Source organism: Dendropsophus ebraccatus, chromosome 8 (assembly GCF_027789765.1).
Source record: "Dendropsophus ebraccatus isolate aDenEbr1 chromosome 8, aDenEbr1.pat, whole genome shotgun sequence".
NCBI classification, from domain to species: Eukaryota; Metazoa; Chordata; class Amphibia; order Anura; family Hylidae; genus Dendropsophus; species Dendropsophus ebraccatus.
The window spans coordinates 57,156,880-57,173,128 of record NC_091461.1 but is presented as its reverse complement, the minus strand read 5'-3'; the positions used below and the strand labels follow the sequence as shown (position 1 = coordinate 57,173,128).

General features: G+C 43.9%; 1 protein-coding gene across 5 annotated transcripts in view; it reads left to right on the top strand.

Moving 5' to 3' along the window:
• PPP3CB (protein phosphatase 3 catalytic subunit beta) overlaps positions 1-16,249 on the top strand; it is a 58,594-nt gene that overhangs the window by 10,830 nt on the left and 31,515 nt on the right. The gene's annotated exons all lie outside the window — the stretch shown is intronic.

Here is a 16,249-nt window from a genome sequence, read left to right as displayed (position 1 = left end):
TGTGCTTACATATGTTAACAGGTTGCCAATGTATATGCGAAATGGAGAGCTAAAATGTGGTGTGACTTAGCTCTTACCTGTATGGGACATTAGCAGAAAGTTACACTGCAAATCTATCTGTGAATAAACTTTACCTGTACAGGACCATGTGCTGTAAATAAGTGAGTGGTCCTGGACTTTAAGCCCATACCATTGTAAATGTACAATGCAGGTCTTAGCTTTTGCATTCAGGCAGGAACAGGTTTGAAGTCCTAGCTGCCAGAAACAGAGCCCAATGAGCAATATATAGTGGATTTTGGACCCAGATCCCTTCTGCCTTACAAAAAGAGCACCACCCTCTGTTCTCAGGTTGTGTGTGCGCTATTACAGCATGGCTCCATTCACTTCAGTAGAACTGAACTGCTAAACCCACATCCATTAATAAGCCTGGTTAACCACTTTAATCTCACTACAAGTGGTTATTTTGCCCTGTAACCAAAGACTTTTCTAAGGTTGCTTTGGCACATGGCATTTCTCTAGTGGATTAAAACCCCCCCACTGTGGTTAGATGTTATAAAATGCTGTACCTTGTGTTTTTCTTTATGGCGTTATTTTATTCTGTAATTTAATTTTATTTTTTTTAATGGAGGTTCTAGGTATGGCTTTTGTAAGTTAGTTTGTGATATGTCTCTCCCTTTGACCGCTATAGGTTTTTATCTTGCTTAAGAGTAGATTCGCACGTACCAAGTTTGCAGCGAAATCCGCTCTGGTCCTGCATTCTCACATTTTCATTCCACTACGAGAATGTATTCACTGCCTATTTAACTAATTAGCTGCCAGGCTCAAAGATCATGCCTTAAAGGGAACCAATCACACTAAAATTGGGCATAAAGGTAAGGAAACGTGCTGGTACATCAGTCCCCCAACTGTCCCCCCCCGGTCCCATGAACATTCAGCCCGCAAAGTTAGTTTAATCGTGTCCCGCGCTCTATGCAAATTACCATACAAGTAGTCACGGTGGGAGGGACGGCTGTTCGAGTAGTCACGGTGGGCGGGGTCTTCGTCAAGTAGTCACTGGGTCCTGGGCCGGGCTGGGCCTGCACTGTAATCACGCACCACCGTGTTGTAAAGCGGCGCCTGGTGTCGTCACTGGGGGGGGGGGGGGGGCGACGTCTTTACTAAGCTGTGCATGCGCAGTGCAGCCTAAGAAGACGCTGCTGTACTGCGCTTGCGCGGCGTAGTACAGCACCGGCTTCACCCACTGTACTGCGCATGCGCAGCTTAGTAAAGCCGTCGGCGTGCAATATAGTCCCCCCAAAGCCCCCCCCCCCCCCCCCCCGTGATTACAGCACAGGAGCCGGCCCAGGACCCAGTGACTACTTGACGAAGACCCCGCCCACCGTGACTACTTGTATGGTAATTTGCATAGAGCGCGGGACACGATTAAACTAACTTTGCGGGCTGAATGTACCAGCTCGTTTCCTTACCTTTATGCCCAATTTTAGTGTGATTGGTTCCCTTTAGATTAGATACCTGCGCGTGCTCTTGTCTGCTTCGCTGGCTCCTGGGTTGCTGGCAGCCCGCTCAGCCAATCGGTACGATGTCCCACCGCAGCGCAAAATCCGCTGCAAGCTCAGTATGTGTGTGAATGTCTCCTAAAAGTGTGAAAAATCCTTGGTGGTGGGTTTTTGTCTTTATTTCTGCACATTTTGTAGCTTTTTTTTTTTTCAAGTGAAATATTTTCAGATCAGAAAATCACATGATTTTTTAATGCTACTGAAAAAGTGTATATAAAAAACAACACTATTTTGAGGTTAAGTCGCAAACAATGCATCATTAAGCACCAAGAAAAAAATAGCTGCATTAATATTCACACCAAATATGCAAGGGTTATGGAACTCCATGCAGATTATTGTGTGGATTTGCTGCAGACTTTAGAATTGCAAAATAAAAAGAATGAGTAATCTCAAAAGGAACATATGAAATAAAAAATAGATGTGTGTGAAAAGATGTTTAAAAAAAATTCCTTACCTCAAATTGTGTCTTTAGAAAATATTTTTATGCAAAAGGTATAAAACAAAAAAAAAAACCTGAAACAATTATTTTATAGAAGTTGTGCTCTGACAATACTGACAGCTCGCTTTTTATGCTGTCATCATGGGATGACCTAGTATTGTGTTTCTTCTTGGCTGGATATGCTTAGTGTTGGTTCTGTGGCTGTTGGATCATGTTGCCTGACTCTGCGGCTGCCAAATACTGAAAACTGACATTTGGCCGGACAGCCATAGTTTTCAAACATCAAAACTCTTATTTTGCGCTCTTTTAAATGACCCTACTATACTTGGTTATTTCCACTTGTAATTCTATTTTTACCGTAGCTTCTTAAAATAGCATTTTTGTTCTCTGGCAATTTTTAACAGCTGTGGCTTCTTGGTACGTCAGGGTGTCATACTCAGCAACACCTTACATATCTGGAAGCTGTATGTGTAGTTCAGGGGCATACGCAAGGGAGAAGGGGCAAATCTGCTGGACACTTTCCATATCTCCCTGGGCGGGGAGGAGATATGGCCTCCTCTCGTGCCTCATTTACATAAATCATGATAGAAATTTACACCTGCTGGTGTGGTGTAGATTTCTTGGGTCGGGTGGCCAGTGGGTCAGATTCAATTTAGTGAATTTGGCTGGAGGAAATGGGACGGGGCCTAATTTAAGACCAGCTTATGAGTACACTGTTCTTGAAAAATCCTTCCCATAGTGTGTGGTAGTAGTTAACTTTCACAGTTTCTACCATTTATTGCTTCTGTTGGCCGACAGAATGAGGAATTTACTTGTCTTCTCCTGGCGTGTGCCATCAATGTATGAGCCAAACTGGAAGTTTAACAGTTATTGCGAAACAGTGTAAGGAAACTACATTTTGTCTGTTGTTTCCAGTCATCACTAGCCCTTTTTGTTTTGACCTTGTGTTTATTTAGGAAAATGTGGTCCTTCTATAACCCCTTCAAGACTAAGCCTATTTGGGCCTTAATAACCATGCTCATTTTTCAAAATCTGACCTGTCTCACTTTATGCACTTATAGCTCAGTGATGCTTTAACATATGCTAGCGATTCTGAGATGGTTTTTAGTCACATATGGCACTTTATGTTAGTGGCAAAATTTGGTCACTACTTTGTGTGTTTTTTTATTTTTTTTTGTGAAAAACATCAAAATAAAATATGTCCTCTTTATTCTGGCTTCATTTCATAAACAGATTTTACTTTTTTAGGGTGTTACGGGGCTTAGAAATTTATCAGCAAATTATCACATTTTCGTGAAAGTTTCCAACACTGATTTTTTTAGGGTCCAGTTCTTTTTTTAAGTTGATTTAGGAGGCTTGTATACTGAAAACCCCCAGAAGTGACCCCATTTTGGAAACTACACACCTTAACCCTTTGAGGACCAGGCCCAAAATGACCCAGTGGACCGCGCAAATTTTGATCTTAGTGTTTCCGTTTTTCCCTCCTCCCCTTCTAAGAGCTCTAGCACTCTCAGTTTTCTATCTACAAGCCATGTAAGTGCTTGTTTTTTACAGGAATAGTTGTACTGTGTAATGGCGTCATTCATTTTACCATAACATGTATGATGGAATTCCAAATATATTATTTATGAAGATATAAATTGGTGAAATCGCAAAAAAGAATGCAATATGGTAACGTTTGGGGGGTTCCTGTGTCTACGTAATGCACTATATGGTAACAGCGACATGATACCATTACTCTATAGGTCAGTACGAACACAACCATATGCAGGTTTACGCAGATTCTCTAATGTTATATATTTTTTTTAAATGAAATCCTTTTTTTTGGCAATTAATTATAAATAAAATGGGACTATTGTGACGCTTATAACGGTTTTATTTTTTCACCTACGGGGCTGTATGGGGTGTCATTTTTTCCGCCATGATCTCTAGTTTTTATTAATACCATATTTGTGAAGATCGGACGTTTTGATCACTTTTTATTAATTTTTTTATATATATAATGTAACATAAAATCGGTAATCCGCGCACTTTTTTCCCTCTTTTCGTGTACGCCGTTTACCGTTCGCAATGACGCTTGTTATATTTTAATAGATCGGACAATTACGCACGCTACGGTATATTATATGTTTATCTATTTATTTATTTTTATATGTTTTATTTATATAATGGGAAAGGGGGGTGATTTCAACTTTTATTGGGGGAGGGGTTTTGGGGTAGTGTGTTAGTGTTTTTAACTTTTTTTTTTTTACACATTTGAAGTCCCTTTGGGGGACTTTTACATACACTACTCGGATTTATACACTGATGAATGCTATGCCATAGGCATAGCATTGATCAGTGTTATCGGCGCTCTGCTCATTGAGCCTGCCTGTGCAGGCTCAGTGACCAGAGCGCCGATCGGACCGCGCGGAGGCAGGTGAGAGAGCTCCGGCGGCCCGTTTTACCGATCGGGACCCCCGCAGTCACACTGCGGGGGTCCCGATCGGTAAGTGACAGGGGACTCCCCCTGTCACTTACACTTAAACGCCGCGGTCGCGCCGCGATCGCGGCGTTTAAGGGGTTAATGACACGCGGCAGCGCGATCGCTGCAGCGTGTCATTACCGGTGAGGTCCCGGCTGCTGATTGCAGCCGGCCCCCACCTGCTATGAAGCGCGCTCCGCTCCGGAGCGCGCTTCATAGCGGGAGAAACACCCAGGGCGTACAGTTACGCCCTAGGTCGTCTGGGGACAGACTTCCATGGCGTAACTATACGCCCTGGGTCGTCTAAGGGTTAAAGAATTAATCAAGGGGTATAATGAGCATTTTGACCCTACAGAGGCTGGAGGAAAGTATTCACCATTAGGCCGTAAAAAAATGGAAAATTAAAATTTTCCAATAATATATACGTTTAGATTAGTTTCTCATTTTCAAAAGGAAAACGAGAGAAAAAGCACCCCAAAATTTGTAACGCAGGTTCTCCTGAGTACAATGGTAATCCATATGTGGGCGTAAACCACTGTTTGGGCACACAGCGAGGCTTAGAAGGGAAGGAGCGCCAATTAGAAACTACTTCAGCAAAATCTGCATTGGAAAAGCTGAGCGCCAGGTGTGTTTGCAGTGCCCCTGTAGTGTCAGCAGAGAGAAAAAAACCCGTAAGTCGCCCAATTTCGGAAAGTACACCCCACAGGTATTAGAGAGGTATTTCTGAGTGCCAGGTGCGTTTGCAGTGCCCCTGTAGTTCCAGTGGAGTAAAATCTCGCCATAAGTCACTCCATTTTGGAAAGTACACCCCTCAGAGAATTCATCTTGGGGTGTGGTGAGCATTTTGACCCCACAGGTATTAGAGGAAAGTATTCAAAAGTAGACAGTAAAAATGAAAAACGCGAATTTTTCCAGTAATATGTTCCTTTAGTTTGAAATTTCACGAGGAACAGGAGAGAATTCACCCAAAATCTGTAACGTAGGTTCTCCTGAGTAGAGCGGTACCCCATATGTGGGCATAAACAACTGTGTGGGCACACAGCCGGGCTCAGAAGGGAAGGAGCACCAATTAGCATTTTCAGTGCAGAATTTTCTGAAGAAGTTCTTGAGCACCAGGTGCGTTTGCAGCACCCCTGTAGTGTCAGCAGACTAGAACCCCCCCAAAAGTCATCCCATTTTCTAAAGTACACCACTCAAAGAATTCATCTTTGGGTGTGGTGAGCATTTTGACCCCACAGGTATTAGAGGAAAGTATTCAAAATTGGCCAGTAAAAATGAAAAACTCGAATTTTTCCAATAATATGTTGGTTTAGTTTGGAATTTCTAAATTTCACAAGGAACAGGAGAAAAAAAATGTACCTCAAAATCTGTAGCGTAGGTTCTCCTGAGGACAACTGTACCCCATATGTGGGCATAAACCCCTGTATGGGCACACAGCAGGGCTCAGAAGGAAGGAGTGCAAATTTGCTGGAGCAAAACCGCAGCTAGTAATAGTTATAAGAATAGCGCAGTTACTAAAATAAAATAAAAAAATTGCGGTAACAGGTAATGTGGGGTGGTTCCGGGTAATCTGGAGGGGGTTACGGGCAACCTGGGGTGGTTACGGGTAATCTGGGGTGGATACGGTCAACATGGGGTGGTCACGGGCAACATGCTGTGGTTGCGGGCAACGTGGGGTGGTTACAGGCAACGTGGGGTGGTTACGGACAAACTAAAGTGCTTATAGGTAATCTGGGGTGGGTACCTGTAATCTGGCGTGGTTACGGGCAATTTGGCGACGTGTGGTGGTTGCGTGCAGTCTGGGGGGGTTACATGTAATCTGGCATGATTACGGGCAATCTGGGGTGGTTATGCACAACCTGCGGTGGTTACGGGCAACCTGGGGGGTTACAGACAATCTGGGATTGTTACGGATAAACTGAAGTGCTTATAGGTAATCTGGGGTGGGTACAAGTAATTTGGGGTGGTTACAGGCAATCTGGGGTGATTAACGTGCGGTGGTTACGTGTAATCTGGCGTGGTTATGAGCAACCTGCGATGGTTACGGGTAACCTGGCGGGGGGGGGGGGGGGGGGTAATTTGGGAGTAAACTGCAATTATTACTATAAAGTGTTGTTGTTTTTTTTTTTACTTTTTGTACTTTTACACAGTCATGTTCACTATATTACTATGATTACTGTGATATTTTCTATCACAGTAATCATGGTTCAGTGACAGAGACCAAATTGCATGCGCACTTCAGAAGCAGTCAGGACGTTGAGAAGGAAGGACCTCCCTAGATCAGGTGAGTATAAAGGGTAGGGGGGTGACGGGGGGGTGGAGGGCGACTTGGGGGGGGGGGGGCACACTATGACTTTTTATCCCGTCACCCATCATTTATGGTGACGGGGGATAAAAAGTGCTGATCAGCCCATGGCACAAGTGTTCAGCGGTATATAGTATATACCACTGATCGCTTGTACCGGGACCACACAGTGGGGTCCCCGATCACTGCCCTATGCTCTCCGCTACCTCCAGTGGCAGAGTGCATGGGGCTTTGATTCATTTTTACTTTTCCATCGCTGTGAACAGACATAGTCTGTTCACATCGATGGCGGCGGCCACCTTGGATCTGATGGCCACACACTGCCCCAACCCCTCAGCTACCTCCGGTAGCTGGGGGGACAGGGTGGGGGTCTTCCCGGCGCCGCAGCCTTATTCTCTGCCAAAGCTGATGGCAGAAACCGGGCCCTGCCAGGGATGACAGCAGCGCAGCTCCTGCGCCCCTGTCATCCCGAGGACGTGCCGGCACGTCCATCTGCAAGAACTGCATGCAGATTCGGACATGCCGGTACGTCCAAATGCGGGAAGGGGTTAAAGGTGTATAAAGGCTGCCATATACTTCGACCATAACATTGTGCAGTTCTCTTCCCCATACACAGGAACTATCAGCACGGCCAAGTGTTCCTGTGTTGTCTAAAGGGTGCGGAGGCTTAAAGGGGTTATCCAGCGCTACAAAAACATGGCCAATTTCCCCCTACTATTGTCTCCAGTTTGAGTGGCGTTTTGAAGCTCAGTTCCATTGAAGTAAATGGAGCTTAATTGCAAACTGCACCTGAACTGAAGACAACAGTAGGGGGAAAAGTGGCCATGTTTTTGTAGCGCTGAATAACCCCATTAAGTAGCAGCCAGACTGCTCTTACTGTGGCTTATATCTCCAAGAGCAAAAGGGTCGGACACTGATGTCATGTGTCAGTGTAGTGTCGGGAGAGCACCATACACTCTACACTGACAGCTGATGGATTTGCAGGCTATAAAGTATAAATTTCTACCACTGCATGCTATGCTGATAAGGAAACCTTACAGGGGTTGTCCGGAAACAGCTTTTTTACCACAGAAACAGCCGCATATTCATCCATGGGCTGCCTCTGTCTGGAGTTGGTACTTATTTCCGTTTTAGGGTAGCTTCACATGTACTGGATCCACAGCGGATTTCATGCTGCGAGTTTGCAGCGAAATCCACTGCAGATCCTGTAGTGTGAAGCTGAATGGGTCCCATACACTCCTGTATGGGACCCGGCCCCTTTAACCCCCCTCCCCCACAGCCCCGGCTCCTTTAACCCCCTGGTCGCCCGCAGCCCCGGCCCAGAGCATACATTACCTGCTCGGCGCTGCGGCTGTGTGCGAAGCTCCCTCACACACAGCCGCGGTGCCGAGCAGGTAATGTATGCTCAGGGCTGCGGGAGAGCGGCCGGGGGGGGGGGGGGTTAAAGAGGCTGCGGGATTGTGGCCGGGGGTTAAAGGAGACGGTGCTGTGGGCGGCTGGGCGGCGGCGCGGGGGTTAAAGGGGCCGGGTCCTATACACGCAGTGTGTATGTGACCCATCCAGCTTCACACTACAGGATCCGCAGCGAATTTTGCTGCAAACTTTCATGTGTGAAGCTACCCTAAAGGTGTTCTCACCTATCCACAGGGCAGGGATAACTAGCTCAGCTCTGCTATTTTGGAGTAAAGTGATTCCATCTGCACACAGAGCCCTATTATTTAGCTTTATATCTCTTATTCTGTGGTTAGGTGTAAGTTTTTACACATCTATGTCTGAGGCTCCATTCTGGGCCTCTGTCGAAGATTCCTTTCAGGGCAGAAAATCTGAGATGGACGATCCATTGCACAATAAACAGAATCACAAACAAAGAACAAACTACTTAGTTTTTTTGCCAGGTCAGGACTTGCTGGTAATATTTGACTGAGCCACCTGAACTGAGTTCCTATGCAGATGTGAACATAACCTTAGGCTTTTCTGAGTTTGGCTCTAAAACTACAGTGGCATGTGTTGGACATGAGCCTTATGGCATATGGATCCACACCATTTTGGCTGTCGCATTGAAAAGACCCTTGTGTGTACTTTTACCCAGTATGGACTTTTATAGAAATAAATAGGACCTGTACTATGGTCTGCTTTGCGGTCCAGGCTCCATAGACTGTGCATGATCTGTTATTGGTGTGTCGTCCTCGGTCATGGACTGTGCATTACAATCTTGCCCCTGGATGTGTGTATGAGATCTTACTACAATGTGAGCGGCAAGGGGGTGTTTGGTGTAGGGACCATTGCATTCTGTGCATGATCTGTTATTGGTATTGGTGCATTACAATCTTGCCCCTGGATGTGTGTATGAGATCTTACTACAATGTGAGCGGCAAGGGGGTGTTTGGTGTAGGGACCATTGCATTCTGTGCATGATCTGTTATTGGTATTGGTGCATTACAATCTTGCCCCTGGATGTGTGTATGAGATCTTACTACAATGTGAGCCGCAGGGGGTGTTTGGTGTAGGGACCATTCCATTCTTTCAGAAACAGCTCTTAGATCTGTGGTATCATCAAAGAGTGAAATATCAGTTTTTTTCTTTTAACTCTAGTGTATGTGAAGGTTTTCTAGGCATTGCATATTTTCTGTTGTAGTCTGCTGAAAATGTAGTAATAGAAACTTTTTTGGTGAAGAAATCCTTATATTTATTACAGTTTTTATCCAACCAGCTTATTTCACAGCAATAACACAATAGTTCCTGTCCTTTATTTTCACACCTGCTCATTTAAAAAGTTTTCATGACTATGAAAATTGTAGATTCACACTGAAGGCATCAAAACTATAAATTACGGTTCAGGGAAGAAACAGAGTGCTGCACCTCACACCTATGGCTGATACTAGTGCCGCTAGGCTTAATAAAAAAACACATCAGAATTTTGTGTATGAATTGATCAAGCCATACTGCCCCATGTACCTCGTGCCGGTATCTGATACACATGGGTCCCTACACTAAGTCCACACCGTGCCAGTCAGTGGCCACCAACCCCGCAGGCGTGCACAGGACCAGACCCAAAAACACCACACCAGAACCCCGCCAGCACATGTGGAATTATATAGTATACTTAACAAAAAATGTGAAACAATATTCTAGGTTCTTTAAAGTAGCCCCCTTTTTGCTTTGATTACTGCTTTGCACACTCTTGGCATTCTCTTGATGAGCTTCAAGAGGTAGGTCACCTGAGATGGTCTTCCAACAGTTTTGAAGGAGTTCCCAGAGATGCTTAGCACTTGTTGGCCTTTTTGCCTTCACTCTGCGGTCCAGCTCACCCCAAACCATCTCGATTGGGTTCAGGTCTGGTGACTGTGGAGGCCAGGTCATCTGGCTTAGCACCCCAACACTCTCCTTCTTGGTCAAATAGCCCTTACACAGCCTGGAGGTGTGTTTGGGATCGTTGTCCTGTTGAAAAATAAATGATAATCCAACTAAACGCAAACTGGATGGAATAGCATGTCGCTACAATCTACAATTTTCATAGTCATGAAAATACAGAAAACTTTGAAAAGGTGTGTCCAATGTTCTGACTTGATGCCCAGGTCGCCATGAGCCTAGAAGGGAAATTGCAGGTCCGGTCAGTTCTGGTCAGCCACTTATAGGGGCATAGGTTAATATTATCATGTTTGCTGACGACTCCCTGGACATCTGCGATCATGTTCTGTATTTTGGTGACTATAAAGCAATTGGCCCATCAGCTTCTGGCGGTAAATCATCTGGTCACAGTTTGATACCGACCACTTCATATCCCTGCCATTCATTTGTGTACAAGTCGCATGAGTAACTTATTAATTTCCTAAAGCTATGTATTTTACATTGCATCTATTTATAGAAGATAGAAATCAAAGTGAATAAATCATGGGGTTTCTTTAGCATATCCAACGTAGAAAGAGATTTTCCACAGCTCCTTAGGATAGTGCGAATTCTTTATTGGTACATATACGGTGAAATTAAAAACTGGTTAAAATCACGCCGACGCGTTGCGGAGGCAGCCCTCCTTAATCATGGCAATGCCTTGCCATGATTAAGGAGGGCTGCCTCCGCAACGCGTCGGCGTGATTTTAACCAGTTTTTAATTTCACCGTATATGTACCAATAAAGAATTCGCACTATCCTAAGGAGCTGTGGAAAATCTCTTTCTACGTTGGATTTGCCGATACGGGACACGGCCCGCATATATTTCCACGTGCTCCACTCCAAACCCGGAGACTCGTGTACCTGCATGCGCCATTAATTATCTGGGGTGAGCTGATCTACATATATATGTTTCTCCTTTCTTTAGCATATCTAGTCAGATGTGTTTAGTAGTGTAGTAAAGTCTCGAAAGAAAAGCAGCCATTCCTTTATACATCAGGGAATTTCATGTAGCTATAGGTGTATGAGGGTGGTGAAGACGCCCTGTGCCCAGATGCAGTGTGTGGATCGCGGATTAGAATAAAGACAATGAGATTCCTCTATTCTCCATTCACATTGCATGGACTATGATGCTGACATCGGGCCATCCATGTGATGATGATGATGATGAAGAGAGCTTTTATCCTCCCATCGGTGTTTAGCCTCCAGCAGTGTGTTGTCACTTGTCAACACATGATCATCACTGGAGGCCAGGGGAACAGAGACTCGGGGGACCTGGGAGGAGTTGTCATGGTAGTGCTGGGAATCAGTGAGTACAGTGGGTTTATTTTTTTAGTTTTTTACTGTATGCTTTTATCTTCACTCGTGGTTGTTTACTCTTACTGAAGGCTGTGGGTATTGTACTGTAATAGCAGTTTCCTCCTGCATTGTAGACCCAACAGCCTCCTCCTTTCCATAGTATAGGACCATTTCTTTGCGTGTGTTCAGACCATAAGGCTCCGTGCACACAGAGCAAAAGTGGCGGCTCACATGCTCTTGTTTTGAGCTTCTGGGAAGTACGTCCCATGTACTTTAGATTGCAACAGATATATGCTATCACATAAATGACATTTTGGCTATTGCAATTCAAGTACGTTTTAATTTTTTTTTTTACAAATTTTAGTGTGTGGACAGGCCTTACAAGGGTGTTGTCCGATCTTGCTCCATGTAGTTAGATTTGAGTCATAGCACACAGGTGCTGAATGTGTGAAACCTGGTTACCAAACCCAATTTATTTAGTCACCATGTTGACTTGGTCACTGGATTTAGTGCAGTCCTGCCCTTGACCTATCTGAATATACATCTTTATGGGAAAGTCAGAAACTTTATGCTTCATGTTAGGAATGGGGAACAGCCAAAGCTTAAAGCTTTGGCTGTCCAGCCATGATGGAAATTGTAGTTTTGCACCAGCTGGATGGCTGAAGGCTCCCCATCCCTGCTTTACATCAATGTCTGAGTATAGTGTTGTTTTTCTCTGCTTCTATATCTACTAAGTCAAAATAGTGAAATAGCCTGTGTTTGTTACGGCATTATTAGCCACCCAGGCATTTGGCTTGTTGTTTTTGTTATTTTTTGCATAACATTCATCATAAGGGTGTGTTAACACTACAGAATAGGCGAGAAATTCAGCTTGAAATTCTTCCTGTCCAATTGATTAAATAGGACTTCTGAAGCGTAATTCTTCACCCATTCCATAGTGTGAACGGCCCTTAAGGTATGTTCACACTATGGAATAGGCGAGGAATTACGCTTCAGAAATCCCATTGAAACAATGGGACAGGAAAACAGGCGGAAATTCAGAGTGGAACCCGCGCCCGTGCTCTCCACTCAGAATTCCGACTGCTATCTGTTTCAATGGGATGCCTTGCGCGTCTCTGCTATCCCTGATCAAGGAATTTGAGCAGAGGCGCCAAGGCATCCCATTGAAACAGATAGCAGTCTGAGTTCTGAGTGGAGCCCACGGGTGCGGATTCCACTCTGAATTTCCGCCTGTTTTCCGTAGTGTGAACGGGCCATAAGGCTAGGACTTCACTGTGTCACAATACTGCTGTATTTTTGCGCCACTTGCAAGAAACTTGCCTATTTTTTTGTACTGTCTCTTGTGGTTGCTATCAAGGAGCCCTAGCTTTATCTTGGTTTTCTGTGGTATAAAGAAAATGTAGTTTTTGTATGAAATTTACAAGACCTTAGTTGTGTTGACCATCAGCTGGTTCTGTCTCAATGCAAGGTGTTTTGTGAAAAGGCTTACGTGTATGTGAAGTTTGTAAAGGCAAGTACCACTGTTTCTACAGTGATGAAGACAGCTGTCTCTTACAGTAAAGATTTGTAGTAGATTTTTTTGTTTCTGCTGGTAGACATGTAAGTGGAGACAAGGCACATTCTGCATGGATTCTTATGATACTAACTCTTCTTGGGAGAAATCCTTACAAAATCACAGTTTCAGATAACACGTGACGTAACAATTCACATCAATCCACCTTTCTGGTGCATTATGGTCCTTTAAATTCCTGTGTTTTTATCTCCTGCACTCAGGCTGTCATCAAGCGGAAGGAGGGCGCAGTGAGTGTGATGGGGCATCGGGGACCTGACAGGTTCTTTTAATGAGATGGCTTACCAAAATAAAATGACCAAAAACACACAGCGTTTACAGTCATTGTCGTCTGTCATGTTTTAGCTGTTCTTATATCTGTTTTTGTGACTGCTGTATTGAAGCCTGCATTGTTTTACCTACCATTTTCGGTGCAAAGACAGACTTGGTCACCACCACCAAATTGTATCCAAGAAAAACATAAAATTGTCACACAGAGTGAATTACGAAGGGTACATAGTATTAGAACGGTTTATAACTGCAAAGTCTGAACAGGTGCTGGTGGATGATTTACACAATACACCACTGTAGATTGCATGTTCAGGGAGAAGGGGTTTACTGGTGCATTGGCTTTGCAATGGGCTATGTAAGCAGAAATATAAGAAACAGCAGCAAAGAAGGGGTTACACAAATCACAGCCACTAATTCTGTTGAAAAATGAGAAGCTGGAGAAGGAGGTGGTGGTAGGGAAAGAAATCACACTGGACTGTGGGTGTACAACAGTAGGTACAATTATATGTACTTTAGGGCAGATTTTAGAGCAGTTTTTCAGGGTAAAGAGTACTTTTTGGTAATTTTTTTACAAATATTTTAGGAATCTGTCTGTTCAATCCTTCATGACCAAAGGCTCAAATTGAAGCAGTGTTCCTCCTCGCTTCCAAAGAGCCATAACGCTTATATTTTTTGCCATGATCTCTAGTTTTTATTAGTATCATATTAGTATAAAAGAAAAATTTGGATCGCTTCGACCCCCCCCCCCCCCCCCATATATATTTGTCAAAAAAATTAATCCTGGTAATTCCTCAAACACCCCCCCCCCCCCCCTCTTTTCTTCAGAATTCACCGTGCAGAAATATTGTTATATTTTAGTAGATCGGACAATTCTGCATGCTATAACAATTTCATTATTTATTTTATATATTAATTTTTTATTTTAATTTTATAAAGGTTTTTTTTAAAAATGTTTTTAAAAATTTTTATATACATTTTATAAGTCCCCCAAGGGGACATTGATCAGCGATCTGTGCATAGAGTCTGCCTGAGAGCACAGATAGCCAGTCCGACAGGACAGAGGTAAATGTTTAACCCTGGCCTGTCAGTGTAAGTGATCGGTCCTGATCACTGCATCGCAGCGTTTAACCCTTTGAGGACCAGGCCCAAAATGACCCAGTGGACCACGCAAATTTTGATCTTTGCGCATTCGTTTTTCCTCCTCCCCTTCTAAGAGCTCTAGCACTTTCAGTTTTCTATCTACAAGCCATGTAAGTGCTTGTTTGTTACAGGAATAGTTGTACTTTGTAATGGCGTCTTTCATTTTACCATAACATGTATGACAGAACCCCAAATATATTATTTATGAAGATATAAATAGGTGAAATCGTAAAAAAAAATGCAATATGGTAATGTTTGGGGGGTTCTACGTAATGCACTATATGGTAAAAGCGACATGATACCATTATTCTACAGGTCAGTCTGAACACAACCATATGCAGGGCCTATTGTGACGCTTATAACTGTTTTATTTTTTCACCTATGGGGCTGTATGGGGTGTCATTTTTTCCGCCATGATCTCTAGTTTTTATTAATACCATATTTGTGAAGATCTGACGTTTTGATCACTTTTTTTTAAAAAAAATTCATATAAATTGTAACATAAAATCGGTAATCCGCACACTTTTTTCCCTCTTTTCGTGTACGCCGTTTACCGTTCGCAATGACGCTTGTTAGATTTTAATAGATCGGACAATTACGCACGCTATGGTATATTATATGTTTATTTATTTTTATATGTTTTATTTATATAATGGGAAAGGGGGGTGATTTAAACTTTTATTGGGGGAGGGGTTTTGGGGTAGTGTGTTAGTGATTTTAACTTATTTTTTTGATACATTTTAAGTCCCTTTGGGGGACTTGTACATACCTTACTTTGTTTATGCACACTGATCATTGCTATGCCATAGGCATAGCATTGATCAGTGTTATCGGCAATCTGCTCATTGAGCCTGCCTGTGCAGGCTTAGTGAACACATCGCCGATCGGACCACACGGAGGCAGGTAACAGACCTCCGGCGGTCCGTTTTAACAACCCTGTCACTTACACTTAAACCTCGCGGCGTTTAAGGAGATAATGGCACGGTGCAGCACGATCGCTGCAGCGTGTCATTAACGGTGAGGTGCCGGCCCCCACCTGCTATGAAGCGTGCTCCACTCCGGAACGCACTTCATATCTCAGGACGCACCGGTACGTCGAGAGTCATCTGGGCACAGACTTCCAGGACGTAACGGTACGTCCTAGGTCGTCTAGGGGTTAAGGTGTAATGACAGGCAGCTACGGGACTGCTGCTGTATGTCATTACCTCCGGCTTCGGGGGCACTGTGTGCAGGGCCAATTGTTTTGAAACTGCTCTGCACACATTACAACTCCTTCGTAGTCAGGAGCATTTATATGCGTTGCTGCTGCACGGAGCATTAGCAGTAGGAATGTATATAGCCGTATGGCTGACATGAAAATGGAAAAAAAAAAAGCAGAAAGGCAGGGGGTGCAGGAAAATATTAAACAAAATATACTTACCATTACTTTGTGCCCCGTAGTGCTGCTTCCGGGTCTCTCTGAGAGCCGCCGGTGTCCTGCAGCTCTTCCAGCTGCAATATCATGTAACCGGCTTATTGATTGCTTATTGAACAGGACGGGACACTGTTCCAGTCACTGACTTGCTGAGCAGGCAATTGCTCAGCTAGGCCATGAAGTTGCAGCTGGAAGATTCTAGCCGAAAGTGACATCCGGTGGCTGTCGGCGAGACCCAAGAACAGCACTACGGAAGCATAGGGATGTGTAATGGTGTGTTTACACAGACAGATTTAGCTGACAGATATCTGACGGATTATGGTGCTGTTTTTTTTTTTTTTTTTTTTTTTTTTTACAAGAAAGTAGCGATGTTTTTTCTTATTCTGGGTAGCCCCCTCACAACAT